At 39.0% G+C, this 13317-nt stretch overlaps 1 pseudogene; it reads right to left on the bottom strand.

The window, feature by feature from the left end:
- Window positions 1-4198: 4198 nt before the first annotated feature.
- LOC126061064 (olfactory receptor 958-like) lies at window positions 4199-5126 on the bottom strand (annotated as a pseudogene).
- Between the last annotated feature and the right edge of the window lie 8191 nt (window positions 5127-13317).

Below are 13317 nucleotides of genomic sequence, written 5' to 3'. Positions count from 1 at the left end.
ACTGACTTGATGGCACCTAACAATAACTAACAGAAGAGGAGAAGTTAGCACCATACAGTTAGAACAAAGAATATCTATTTGTCTTTACATCCATCCACCCACCCCCCCACCCACCCACCTACCCACGCATCCACGCATCCACTCTTCCAGCTTTCCACCCACCTGCCCACCTGCCCATCCGCCCATCTGCCCATCCGTCCATCCGTCCATCCGTCCACCCACCCACCCACCCATCCATCCATCCTTCATTTATCTGCCTATCCGGTGAGGCCACGACCAATTTTAGTTGCCGTTACCACTCTAATAGCCCAGTTAACTTCACAAAATAGCAGTATCAATACAGAAGATACTTGGTTTTTTATAAATATTAGGCAGCTCCCCAGCATAGGTGGAGCATGACTAAAATATGCAAGGTGCATTCTTCCTACTAGAGAGTTATCATTGCCTACCAGAGTTTGTTTATTTGCGAAGATAATTGGGCATAAAATGCCATGACTTCTGGCATTATGCTTTTGCCCTCCCAGCCCTGTCAGAGCACCTAATCCCACCACTGAGAAAGCCATAGTAACTCACATCCATACACACACCACACATTATGTTCTTCACCAGACCGAAGGCATCAGAAGGAGATTCACTCTGTCTAGGACTCCTCTAAGGTGAGATAAAATATCTTGTAACAAAGTTTGGTAATCTTGACAAAACAGATTTTGGACGTGCCAACCCCATCACTCTTGGTGTTTTAAGATTGAAATACTCTGATTGATACTGGGGTAAAAAAGCTTAGAAACTTCTGAGATGGGTGAGATTGTGTTCTGTGACTTCAATTTTCTGCATGCCCAAGAAAATTGGCCAGAAATGGATCTCTGGTACAAGAACCTGAGGTGCAGTGAATTGCTTAATATGGCTCTTCTAGTCATACTCTTTGTGACTCCCACACAATGATTCAGTGGAGCCATACAAATAAGGTGTATGGTGGTTGGTGTTGTGTGTCAGCTTGGCTAGGCCATGATTCCCAGTATTGTGTGGCCGTCCTCCATTTTGTGATCTGATATAATTATCCTGATTATTCTTCATTTTATGTGTTATAAATCCTAACCTCTACATGTTAATGTGGCAAGATTAATGTTAAGTGTATCTTGAGTCACAGCCTTGCAGGAAGGTATGACTTAAGTCCCACCCTTATTCAAGTCACACCTTTCCCTGGTGTGTGGTCTGTATCCTTGTATATATGGCAGGACTTTTTCTCTTCATCTGGATCTTGGGTCCAGCTCTTCTTTGTTTGATCTCTGGTTCTTGGGGCTTGAGCCAACGGCCTGTCATTTGACCTGCTGTTTCTGGCAGTCTCCACCTTCCACATCCTGTGGGCCAGTAGCCTATCACCTGACCTGATTCTCCAGCTTCCACAGCTTTGTGAGCCAGCAGCCTATTGTCTAGCCTGCTGATTTGGGTTTATCAGCCCCTGCAGCCATGTGAGTCAGGAGAAGCTTATGCCTGACCTACGGATTTGGAATTTGCCAGCCTCCATGACCACATGAGCCATTTCCTTGATACAGTTCTTGAGTTTGGTGAGACATTGCAGTGACTTATGGAACCAAAAGACAGCAGAGAGTATACTGAGGTTAAGAGGAGCTGTTGATGTTAGAGATGATGGAGTGGTATAGCAATTTGGAAAAGTTGGACTCTTGGGAGATCTGTAACCTCTGCCTCATAGGAATCAGCTTTGTGCTGATCCTTCTACAAGGCTTATGATGTGGAAGGAACTGTTCTAATGAGCAAAAGTAGAAGACATTTATCTTCATGCCCAAGAAAAGTGGTTAGAAGTGAATCTCTGCTACAAAGACCAGAGGTTCGAGAACATTTCTATGTATTAGTATGGATCCCATCTAAATGGACCTCCTACAAGGAGCAGTTGTCACTTTGTGTATTTGAGGTGCTACGGTGCTCTCCACAGGGTGCGATCACTGTGTTCCTTAATGTTCATTCCTTTACTGCCCAGCCCTGATCAATAATTCAACCTCTGCCCTTGTGGGACTCAGTATATGTCAAAGGTCACTCCTAAACGGTTATCCACATAGCATTTTTTTTGACAAGTTTTCTAATTTTTTTTTTATTGTACTTTAGATGAAGATTTACAGAACAAATTAGTTTTTCATCAAACAGTACACATATTGTTTTATAGTATTGGTTAACAACCCCACGACACGTCAACACTCTCCCTTCTCAACCTTGGTTTTCCTATTACCAGCTTTCCTGTCCCCTCCTGCCTTCTAGTCCTTGCTCCTGGGCTGGTGTGTGCCTTTAGTCTCGTTTTGTTTTATGGACCTGTCCAATCTTTGGCTGAAGGGTGAACTTCAAGGGTGACTATATTACTGAGCTGAAAGTGGGTCTGGGGGCCATGTTCTCAGGGTTTCTCCAGTCTCTGTCAGGCCAGCAAGTCTGGTCTTTCTTTTTGAGTTAGAATTTTGTTCTACATTTTTCTCCAGGTCTGTCCGGGACCTTCTATTGTGATCCCTGTCAAAGTAGTCAGTGGTGGTAGCCGGGCACCATTTAGTTGTACTGAACTCGGTCTTGTGGAGGCCGTGGTAGATGTGGTGGATTAGTCCTCTGGACTAATCTTTCCCTTGTAGGTTTACTTTTCTTTGTTCTTCCTTACTCTCAAAGGGGTGAGACCAGTGGAGTATCCTAGATGACTGCTCACAGGTTTTTAAGACCCTGAACACCACTCACCAAAGTAGAATGTAGAACATTTTCTTTATAAACTGTGTTATGCCAATTAAGCTAGATGTTCCTTGAGACCATGGTCCCCACAGCCCTTGGCCCAGCAATTTGGTCCCTCAGGGAGTTTGGATGTGTCTATGGCCCTTCCATGACCTTGCCTTGGACAAGTTGTGCTGCCTTCCCCAGCACACAGTGTCTTTTTTTTTTTAATTTTTATTGAGCTTCAAGTGAACGTTTACAAATCAAGTCAGTCTGTCACATATAAGTTTATATACACCTTACTGCATACTCCCACTTTCTCTCCCCCTAATGAGTCAGTCCTTTCAGTCTCTCCTTTCGTGACAATTTTGCCAGCTTCCAATGCTCTCTACCCTCCCATCCCCCCTCCAGACAGGAGATGCCAACACAGTCTCAAGTGTCCACCTGATACAAACAGCTCACTCTTCATCAGCATCTCTCTCCTACCCACTGTCCAGTCCCTTCCATGTCTGATGAGTTGTCTTCAGGAATGGTTCCTGTCCTGGGCCAACAGAAGGTTTGGGGACCATGACCGCCGGGATTCCTCTAGTCTCAGTCAGACCATTAAGTATGGTCTTTTTTTTGTGTGTGTGTGTGAGAATTTGGGGTCTGTATCCCACTGATCTCCTGCTCCCTCAGGGGTTCTCTGTTGTGCTCCCTGTCAGGGCAGTCATCGTTTGTGGCCAGGCACCATCTAGTTCTTCTGGTCTCAGGATGATGTAAGTCTCTGGTTCATGTGACCCTTTCTGTCTCTTGGGCTCATAGTTATCGTGTGACCTTGGTGTTCTTCATTCTCCTTTGCTCCAGGTGGGTTGAGATCAATTGATGCATCTTAGATGGCCACTTGTTAGCATTTAAGACCCCAGATGCCACATTTCAAAGTGGGATGCAGAATGTTTTCATAATAGAATTATTTTGCCAATTGACTTAGAAGTCCCCTTAAACCATGGTCCCCAAACCCCTGCCCTTGCTCCGCTGACCTTTGAAACATTCAGTTTATCCTGGAAACTTCTTTGCATTTGGTCCAGTCCAGTTGAGCTGACCTTCCACCACATAGCCTTTTTAAAGTGTTTTTATATTCAGCTACCCCTATGACACAGGTTGACAAACTATGGCCTACGGGAAAAATATTACCTGTTACCTGTTTTTCTAAATAAAACTTTTTTGGAACATGGCAATATTCTTTTTTTTTTTTTTTTTTAATGCTATGTTTAGCTGCTTTCATGCTACAATAGCAGGGCTGAGTATTTGTTACAAAGGTCATATAGCCACAAAGCCTAAAATATTCACCTTCTAGAGAAAAATTTGCCAATCCCTGGTCTATGAGAATGCAGATGTCACATGTTTGTTGCTTTCCAGCTCTCTTTGTGGTAGAAATACCATTACAACTGGCATGAACGTAGATTTTTTAAATTATTTTAATACCCAAATAAAGAGAAAATAAACTTTATCCACAATTTGACTAGTGACTTCCTTCCAAAACAATCTGGCCCCCAGCCAGTTTCTTCAGTGCTACCTTGGCATCTTTGTTTCTCAGAGTGTAGACTGTGGGGTTCAACATGGAGGTGACTACATTGCCAAAGATCTGCAGTGGGCTTACCAACACCTCGCTCAAGGGTGGCTAAGTACAGATGAGGGCACAGGGCCCAAAGAACAGTGTGACTACTAAAAGGTAGGAAACACAGGTGGTTGCTGCCTTGTGCCTCCCTTCAGCTGAGTGCATCTGTAGGACTGCAATGATGATTTGGACGTAGGAAGCAAGGATGAAGAGGAAGCAGATCACGGGCACAAGGTCAATGTTGGTGAAGCTCACAGTCTCAATGATAAGGATGTTCCCACAGGCCAGTTTATAGGGAAGATGTCACAAAAGAAATAATCTACCTCATTAGACACACAATATGGCAGTTGGAAGGTCAGCATAGTAAGAATTGTGTATGAAAGGAACTAGTAATCCAGGTGCCAGCAGCCAACACTGTACACACCCAGTGGTTTGTGATGATGGTGTAATGCAGTGGGTGGCAGATGGCAGCAAACCAGTCGTAAGCCATCTCCGTATAGAGCAGGCACCCAGTGCTGCCTAAAGAGTGGTAGAAAAAGATCTGGGACATACAACCACTGAGGGAGATGACTCCGTTCCTCAAGAGCAGTTTGGCCAACATCTTTGGGCTGCTCACAGAAGAGTAACCAATGTCTAACGCTGACAGTTTACAGAGAAAGAAGTACATGGGGGTGTGGAGGCAGGAATCAAACATCACAGCCAAAAGGACGAGCAGCTTTTCTAGAAGAGTGCAAAGGTAGAAGATAAGGAAAGCAAAAAAGAGCACAATTTCCTGCCCCTCTACATGTGGGATGTCCAATAGGATGAACTCTGTTACTAAGGTGTGATTCATTATCATCATAGAAGTTGGAAATCCAACTGGAGAGGAGGAAAAAGACAATATGTTAATAATCCAAGGTAACAATTTCCATTCCTTGCCACCTTTCCCATTTATTGTGCCAGGATTGGAAAAAATGTGATAGACTCAGTAGATTCACAAGAAGAAAGGAAATCATAACTCTACTAATGAAAAGATACTTTTTATTATAACTCAGAATGCAGGACAAGCAAGTGTCTTCAGAAGGAGGTGCAGTATGTCATTGTGAGGTCTGAATGCAGGTTACTTAACTAGCAAATAGATTTTATTTTACTACCGTTAGTATAAAAAATAGCAAATGACAATAAGAGTAGAAACTTTGAAGACTAAGAAAGGAAAGGAAAGACAAAGAGAGAAAGGAAAAGGAAATAGAGAAAAAGAAAAAAATGACCTGAAATCGTAGTTTACATAGAATTTTCATAACCTTTTTCTAATTAGGCCTTAATAGAATCCTGTAAGATAGGTATTATTATTTGCACCTTGTTGGTGATGAAGAAACTATGAATGAAGGGAGTTAAATAACTTGCCAACATGCTCACATACAGCATGTGGCAGGTAGGGATTCAAACCCAAGGATTCTAAATCCATTATACCATAATTGGGAAAGAGGAGAAAGAATTATGGAAATGTGGATAAAATTAAAATCAAAGTATCCTCTGTATTAAAAGAACCTTAAAGGCTATTTAGTTCAATCATTCATTCTTTTATTTGGATTACTTCATACATATCTCCATAAAGTGGCTGGCTAATCTATACACAATTACTTTAAATGATGAAGAAAATTTTACCTCTCAGACATTACTATTCCATCTTTCTAAAACCTTGATTTTTTCTCTTTATTTTTTGTTATTTTTGTTGGTGGTGGTGTTGGTCATTTGTTTTAAGTAAATTCTATTTCACTGTAGCTCTTACCCATTGGCCTTAGATTTACTTTTGGGAGCATGATAAACAAGGTTTCTGCCATATGAAAAATCATCAGAAATTTGAAGGCTACCAGTCTTCCTTGCTTTGGTCTAACATGTACTGTTTTTCCAATGCTATTTAAATGGCCTGGCTTTGAATTCCTCGGTGATGGTTGTATTATCCCTGTCCTTCTTGTCTACTATTGCTCAACACGCCAGTCTGAATTACAATGAGGGATGGTATCATTGCATCCCTTAGTCTGTTAGTGTACCCTAACATCTCACGGGGCTTCAGAGCAAATGTGATAACACCATGGTCTGAAACAGAACTTTTTTACTTGTAAATTTTTAAGGAGCTTTACTATTCAATGCTGAGACCATTCTTTTTTGTTTGTTTTGTTTTGTTTCTTCAAAATACAAGTCCCTACACAAATCATCCATTACAATCCAATTGAATCTTTTTGGTATTTTGCCATCTCTCAAGCCTATCAAAGCATCTTTGTGCACAGTCAAGAAATGAAACAACATAATGCTTTAGGCAAACCTGCCGCAAAAGACCTCTTTAAAGTGTTAAAAGGCAAAGACGTCACTTTGAGGACTAATGTGTGCCTGATCCAAGCCATAGTATTTTCAATCCTCACATGCATGTTAAAGCTGGACAATGAATAAGGAAGAATTGATGCCTTAGAATTACGGTGTTGGTGAAGAATATTGAATATACGTGGACCACCAAAGGAACAAACGAAAGTACAGCCAGAACACTCCTTAGAAGGGAGGGTGATGAAACTCTGCCTCACACACCTTGGACATATTATTGGGAGGGACCAGTCCCTGAAGAAGGACATCATTCTCAGTAAAGTACAAAGTCAGCAAAAAGAGGAAGAACCTCAAAGAGAAGGATTGACACGATGGTGGCAAAAAAGAGCTGAAACATAGCAATGATTGTGAGGATGGTGCAGGACTGGGCAGTGTTTCCTTCTGTTGTATCTAGGGTCCCTGTGAGTCCGAACTGACTCCATGGCAACTAACAATAACATCCAATATAAACTATCTTCTTTGCTGAGTGATAACCTCTTAATTAGGAAGTCCTCTAGTTTCCAACTTTAAGTCCTTGCCCACATACAAGTATATTTTATTTTTCAAAGAAAGAGTTAAAAGGAATCTATCCAACATGACAGCAAATTCTTTACTAAAAGAACTGTGGATATTGTACATTCTTTTCCTGCTCTGAATAGAAAGGAGATTTAGATTTTTAATGACCTTTTCATTTCGACTAATTTTTTTTTTTTTAAACACAGCAGGATATTCTATTCAGAGCCTATGGATAGATAAAGCAACTCCTTGAAGAGAATATTTCATGAGATTCTAGAGATTTTTTCTGTTCCAAGAGGAATTAGGAAAGAACAAAGTCCATGATATACCAGGCGTAGAATATTACATGTTTATGAATCTTCCTCATGAACTCAGTTGGACTTAGCACATTAACCAGTTTTTTCTCACATGTAAAGGGAAAATAATCACCAAGTGCAAAATCTGGAGTAATATATAGAAAACAGAAGAAAAAGAGATTATTAGGTTTTACAAAATCCATCATATTCAAACCCTTGTGCTTTTCTCCCTTATTGCATCAGGAACTAATGAGACATCCAAAACGTTTACGAAAAATAAAAACTGAGAGATCATTTAAACTATGTCTTTTTTGGTGATGCAATTATATTTTTTCTTGAAATTTTGGATAACTAAACAATCTATTGATTCTATAGGTTTAAAACAAGAAAGGGGGAAAGATTATTAAATCAAAATTGAGAGATTATACTCCCAATAAAGCAAATCAGGAAAAGTTTAACCATTAATCAGAAAAAAAAAAAAATTAATGCCTACGATGTTGTTATCTTTATTCAACAAACATGCATTGATCATATACTATGACCAGATATCAGGTGAGATGCTGAGACACCAGCATTAGTAATTCATAGACTCTTCTACCAGGAAAAGCACAGACTAGTGGGAAGATGAAATACAAATTAAATAAGCATGATTCAGTGTAATAATTAGAGCCTTAAAGGTCTGTGTATGGTAAACCAAAAAAACAAAACCCACTGCCTTCGAGTCGATTCCGACTCATAGCAACCCTATAGGACAGAGTAGAACTGCCCTATAGAGTTTCCAAGGAGCGCCTGGCAGATTTGAACTGCCAACCTCTTGGTTAGCAGCTGTAGCACTTAGCCACTACGCCATCAGGGTTTCCACGTGTTTTTTTTTTTTTTCCTTTTTTTTTTTTTTTTATGTGTATGGTAGAGTTAGGAAATCAATACTTTCCATTGGGTTTTGAGAGAAGTCTTTACAAAAGAGGAAAATATCTAGAATCTGTAATGTGAAAGGCCCTAGATGAGAAGATTTGGCTTTAATCAATGATGCAAAATAATGAACTTAATATTTTAGTTAACTGGTTTTAATAGCAACGTATAGATTGTTTTACAAGATGAATAGTATACAGCTAGGGAGACAAGCTAGGAATGTAAAGCAACCACCCAGTCAAGAGAGGAAGAAATGATAAATTCATATGAAGTAGAATTGATCTCTTAGTAAATAATTGGAGTCTCTGGATGTCCCAAACAGTTAACGAACTCAGCTGCTAACCAAAAGTTTAGAGGTTTAAATTCTACAAGAAGTGCTTCAGAAAAAGGCCTGTCAATCTTCTTCCAAAAATCAGCCCTTGAAAACCTTATGAAGCAGTTCTACTCTGATACACATAGGGTTGCCATGAGACAGAATTGACTCTAAGGCAGCTGGAAAAGAACAAAGAAGTAAATAATTGGACGTGAGGGCAGGCGGACAGAATGAAAACAGGAAATAATCTAACTTGAAAAACTAGGTGGATAGTACTGCTATGATATGAGATATAGGTAGAATTCAGTGTATTATAAAATGAATGTCTAGTTTTTTTTTCAAGGTAAATAACAGAATTGCTTTTTTACCTGTTGGCTCTGAAGAGTCCACAGACTAACCAAACAGTGATGTCCAAAAGGCCTTTGGAAGCATGACTTTGAAACGAATGATAGGACTCAGAGCTAGACACTAAAAATATGGAAGTAAACCAGATTACTCCAAGAATGTGTGAAGAAGCAGAAAGATACTGAGGAAAGAACATGAGAGAGTATTTGTGAGAACTTAAGAAGTCTGGAGAGTTCTGAGACCTCTTTCCCTTCAACTCGTTATCAATCCTCAGATTAGTCTATATCTCAGATGCACTGTTAAAGTCAGTGAATTAAAAAAAAAATTTATATATATACATACATATATATGTATCTCTGTGTACGTATATATATGTATATACATACACACAGGGATATTCATTGCCATTGAGTCACTTCCGGCTCATATACGTTAACTTATTTACAACTCACTCTGAGCTAAACTGTATATATGAATCAACTTAATCCTTTCTAAAAACCATCTACAGCAGCTATTATCATTATCCCCAAATTGTGAAAGTGTAAACTGAGACATAGAAAGATTAAGTAACTTGATTAAGGTTACCAGACAGTAATTGATGAAGCCAAATAAAAATAGAGATACTGGTGAGGTGTGGGGGAAGCATAAGTCATAGGATTCCAATTGGTTCATTTTAGGATATGATTATTCCTGAGTGGCTTAGAGCCTCAATCTAGGTCCCAACTATCCCTGAATATTGGGTAAAAAAGAAGCCTCATACAACTGTGTGGTTTTATACTATATATCAAACACTTAGCTGGATGTAGAGAAGAGTATCAGGATGAGTATTTATTTGATGTTTTATAATATTGAACTTAATTACAGAAAATGAATCATCAAGCGACACTAATTATTTGAAATCTGAGACAATGACTCTAAGGGACAAGAACTCTGTAAGTGTATTAGGATGGTTACATTAAGTCTCTTCTCTTTAGCGAATAGCAAGACTTATGGGAACGATTATACCAGGGGACATTTAACAGATCAGGAACCAACACCTTAAGGTTCCAATGGGTAATCCTATGGCAAAACTCCTTGACTTTAAAACCCATTGCTGTCGAGTCTGTTCCGACTCATAGTGATCTATAGGACAGAGTAGAACTGCTCCATAGAGTTTCCAAGGAGGATTCGAACTGCTGACCTTTTGTTTAGCAGACATAGCACTTAATGACTAAGCCGCCAGGGTTTCTTCAACTTTAGGTTTGCCTTTATCATCATCAGATAAAACAGGGCCATAAAGCAGGTTTATGTGTTGATACTAATATAGAACTCATCTTGGGTGATTAAACTTGGAAAGAACCAAAAAGATAATGTGTTTACCTCTCAAATATTAGATGAAGAGGTCAAGAGAGAAGGAATTTTCCCAGCATCATAGATTCAGGATCAGAATAGAGGTCCAAGATATTTTGTAGTAGAAACTCCATTATAGTGATTCTGAATCCATTCCATCTAATCTCTTGAATTATATTTAACATTTTATGATATACATATACATACATTCACACACGCTCGTGCACACACGCACACACATTTTTCTGGAGAAAAGATCTAATAGTATTCTTGTGTTCTTGAAAGGGTTTAAGGCTCTCTAACAAGGTAAGAAACACTACTCAACAGTCTAAACTAGAAACATAAAATATGATCTCTATGACTGGATGGGTTAAAGTTAAACGTAAATAAAGAAAAGAAAAGAAACTTGTATCCATTTTTCATAAAGGAACTGTGAAAATTTTGTAACTACTTCACTTAGAACAAATGTGAAAAGAAAAAAAAAAAGCCACAGTAAAGAACAGATGCAGAAAGGGCAGAGAGGAGGAGAGGAAGGGATGAAAAGATATAAAAGGAGAGAAAGAGGCAAAAAATGTACATAATAAAAAGTGATGTTTACACCTTTTGTGTATACAGTGTTCAGGCCCAAGTCAAATACAGGCTTATTCTCTTCTGTTCTCTGGCATTACTTGTAGACAATTTTCTAGATCCCGTTGTTAGAAAGGACTCCACAGATCAGCTTGATCCTGGAGCCTTTAGGCTTGTGGTGTTCCTATGTCTCTATCCTTGAGCAATTCAGGTTCTCTGTAAATAAATTCCCAAACCAGACCCCTTTGATCCTCTGATCTTTTCTGTAGGCTCAAAAGCCTTGCCCAAGTGTGGGTATCACAAACTTAAACAGAGCCGGCATCACTAAGGGACCATATCCTCCAAAGTCTGCCTTGAGACCCTAAGGCTTAGAGGTTACATCATTTTCTCAGTAAGTAGTTTGGAGAAACTAACAATTATTTTATAAGTAGGACATGACCAGTCGGTCCTTGTACACAAAATGATGAAGCTATTGTTCAGAACTGTACTGGAAGAGCTACCGGAAACCTAGAAGAACATTCGACTGATTGTCTCAACTGGATTAGTTTTACCTGAAAAGTAAAGAGATAATGCTGCTTACAAAAAATTTATTCCTGACTCTTTTCAAAAATACCCATGAGTCCTCCCAAAACCAATCAGAAGGTTTAGGTACCTGAGAGCCATACCATAAGACTTTGAGTAAAAAGATCTGGGTTCAAATCATGGGCATATAATTACTGATACATGAGAGTGAGCAGCTTACTTAGACTGTCTGAAGACCATCAAATTTCTTTATCTAAAAAATTGAGATAATGCCTCTCACAAACTCTTTTCATTAATTTCAAATTAAGTGGTGTATATGAAAAAATTTTTGAAATATGAATTATCTGCATATATGAAGAATTAACATATTTAAATGATTTTTATTTAATAATTCTTATTTAAAAATGACTGGAATAATGTCTTGAAGAAACCTAGTTATAGGTATTTAATAACAGATTTCTTGAGATACAATTCACCTATCATAATATTCACCCTTTTAAAGTGTACAATTCAAAGATTTTTAGTAAATTTACCAAGCCGTGCAACCATTACCACAATCCAATTGTAGAACATTCGCATCCCTTCAGAAAGATGCCCATTTGCAGTAAGTCCCTGTTCCCACAAGTAACCTTAGGCAGCCACTTACCTACTTTCTTGATAGACTTGTATTTTCTGGACATTTTATATAAAAGGAGTCTATAATATGTGTCCTTTGTGTCTGGCTGATTTTACCTATTGTAATGATTTCAAGGTTTATCCATATTGTGCTTCATTCATTTTTATGGTAAAAAGTCTTCCACTAAATGGATATAAGGAGCCTAGGTGGTGCAACCGTTAAGAATTTGGCTGCTGATGGAAAGGTCAGCTATTAGAACACGCCAGCTGTTCCACAAGAAAAAAAAAGACCTGGTGATCTGCTCCCATATAGGTTTCAGCCTAGGAAAACTTATGGGGTTGCCATGAGTTAGACCAAATGGCATCACAGGGTGTTGTACATGTGAGGTAAGGGCAGAGGAAGGATCATCAATGTGGAGAAGAGGACATTTCTCCCTACTAGTGCTATACAGGTAGTCCCCAATTTATAAAGGAGTTCTGTCTGACAACAGAACTCCTAAATTTGTCCTAAATTGGCTCTGACTTAGTGAATAGCTCTTACAATTTTTTTAAAACTTTTTATTATTATTGACTTTTATTATCAGCATTTTATAATTGCAATCTTTATTTGCCTTTGGGGCTTTCGATCTTTGTCTTTGGGGGATTGGCATGAAAGTGATAACATTATCAAATTACATGCTGCAACATTATGCGTAGTATATATTACTAAAGATATGACGTACCGAAAAGAGGACAGCGGTAATGCAGTTAGTTGTAACTCGAGTACATCGAAAATCAGTGTCTACCTGTAGTGTTATATAAGCCCCAGAAGGAGGATGAGAGTAAAAAGCTCAAAATTGACTGGGTTTACTTGAATGTGACTGGATTATTATTTCCTACCATTTCGAAGAAATGGAAGCTCAAGATTAAAAGCTCAGTTGTGGAATAATAAGGGAAGTTAAATTTTGCACATCTGAGGTTTGCGAACAATAGTTTACCCACTACATATCCTCTTAGTACATTTGAAATCGCCCAAAACTGTGGCTCCCCAAGAGGTACAACAGAAACATCACTTGTATGCATGTAACTGGTTGGGAATCCAGAATCTCAGAGTATGAGTGTGGGGAACAGAATTATGGGTGGAAGATAATGGGTCTAATCATATTTAATGGACTTTGAAAATTATTTGACCAGCGTTTTATTTCACTTGCAACATTTTCATGGGCCTTGAAGCTGAGGCCTGATCTCACAGGGCTCATTGAACCAGCTCTTGCCTGTTACTGACTCACAGGGCCTTC

Source organism: Elephas maximus, chromosome 17 (genome assembly GCF_024166365.1).
Source record: "Elephas maximus indicus isolate mEleMax1 chromosome 17, mEleMax1 primary haplotype, whole genome shotgun sequence".
Lineage (NCBI taxonomy): Eukaryota > Metazoa > Chordata > Mammalia > Proboscidea > Elephantidae > Elephas > Elephas maximus.
This window is presented reverse-complemented; position numbering and strand designations above follow the sequence as displayed.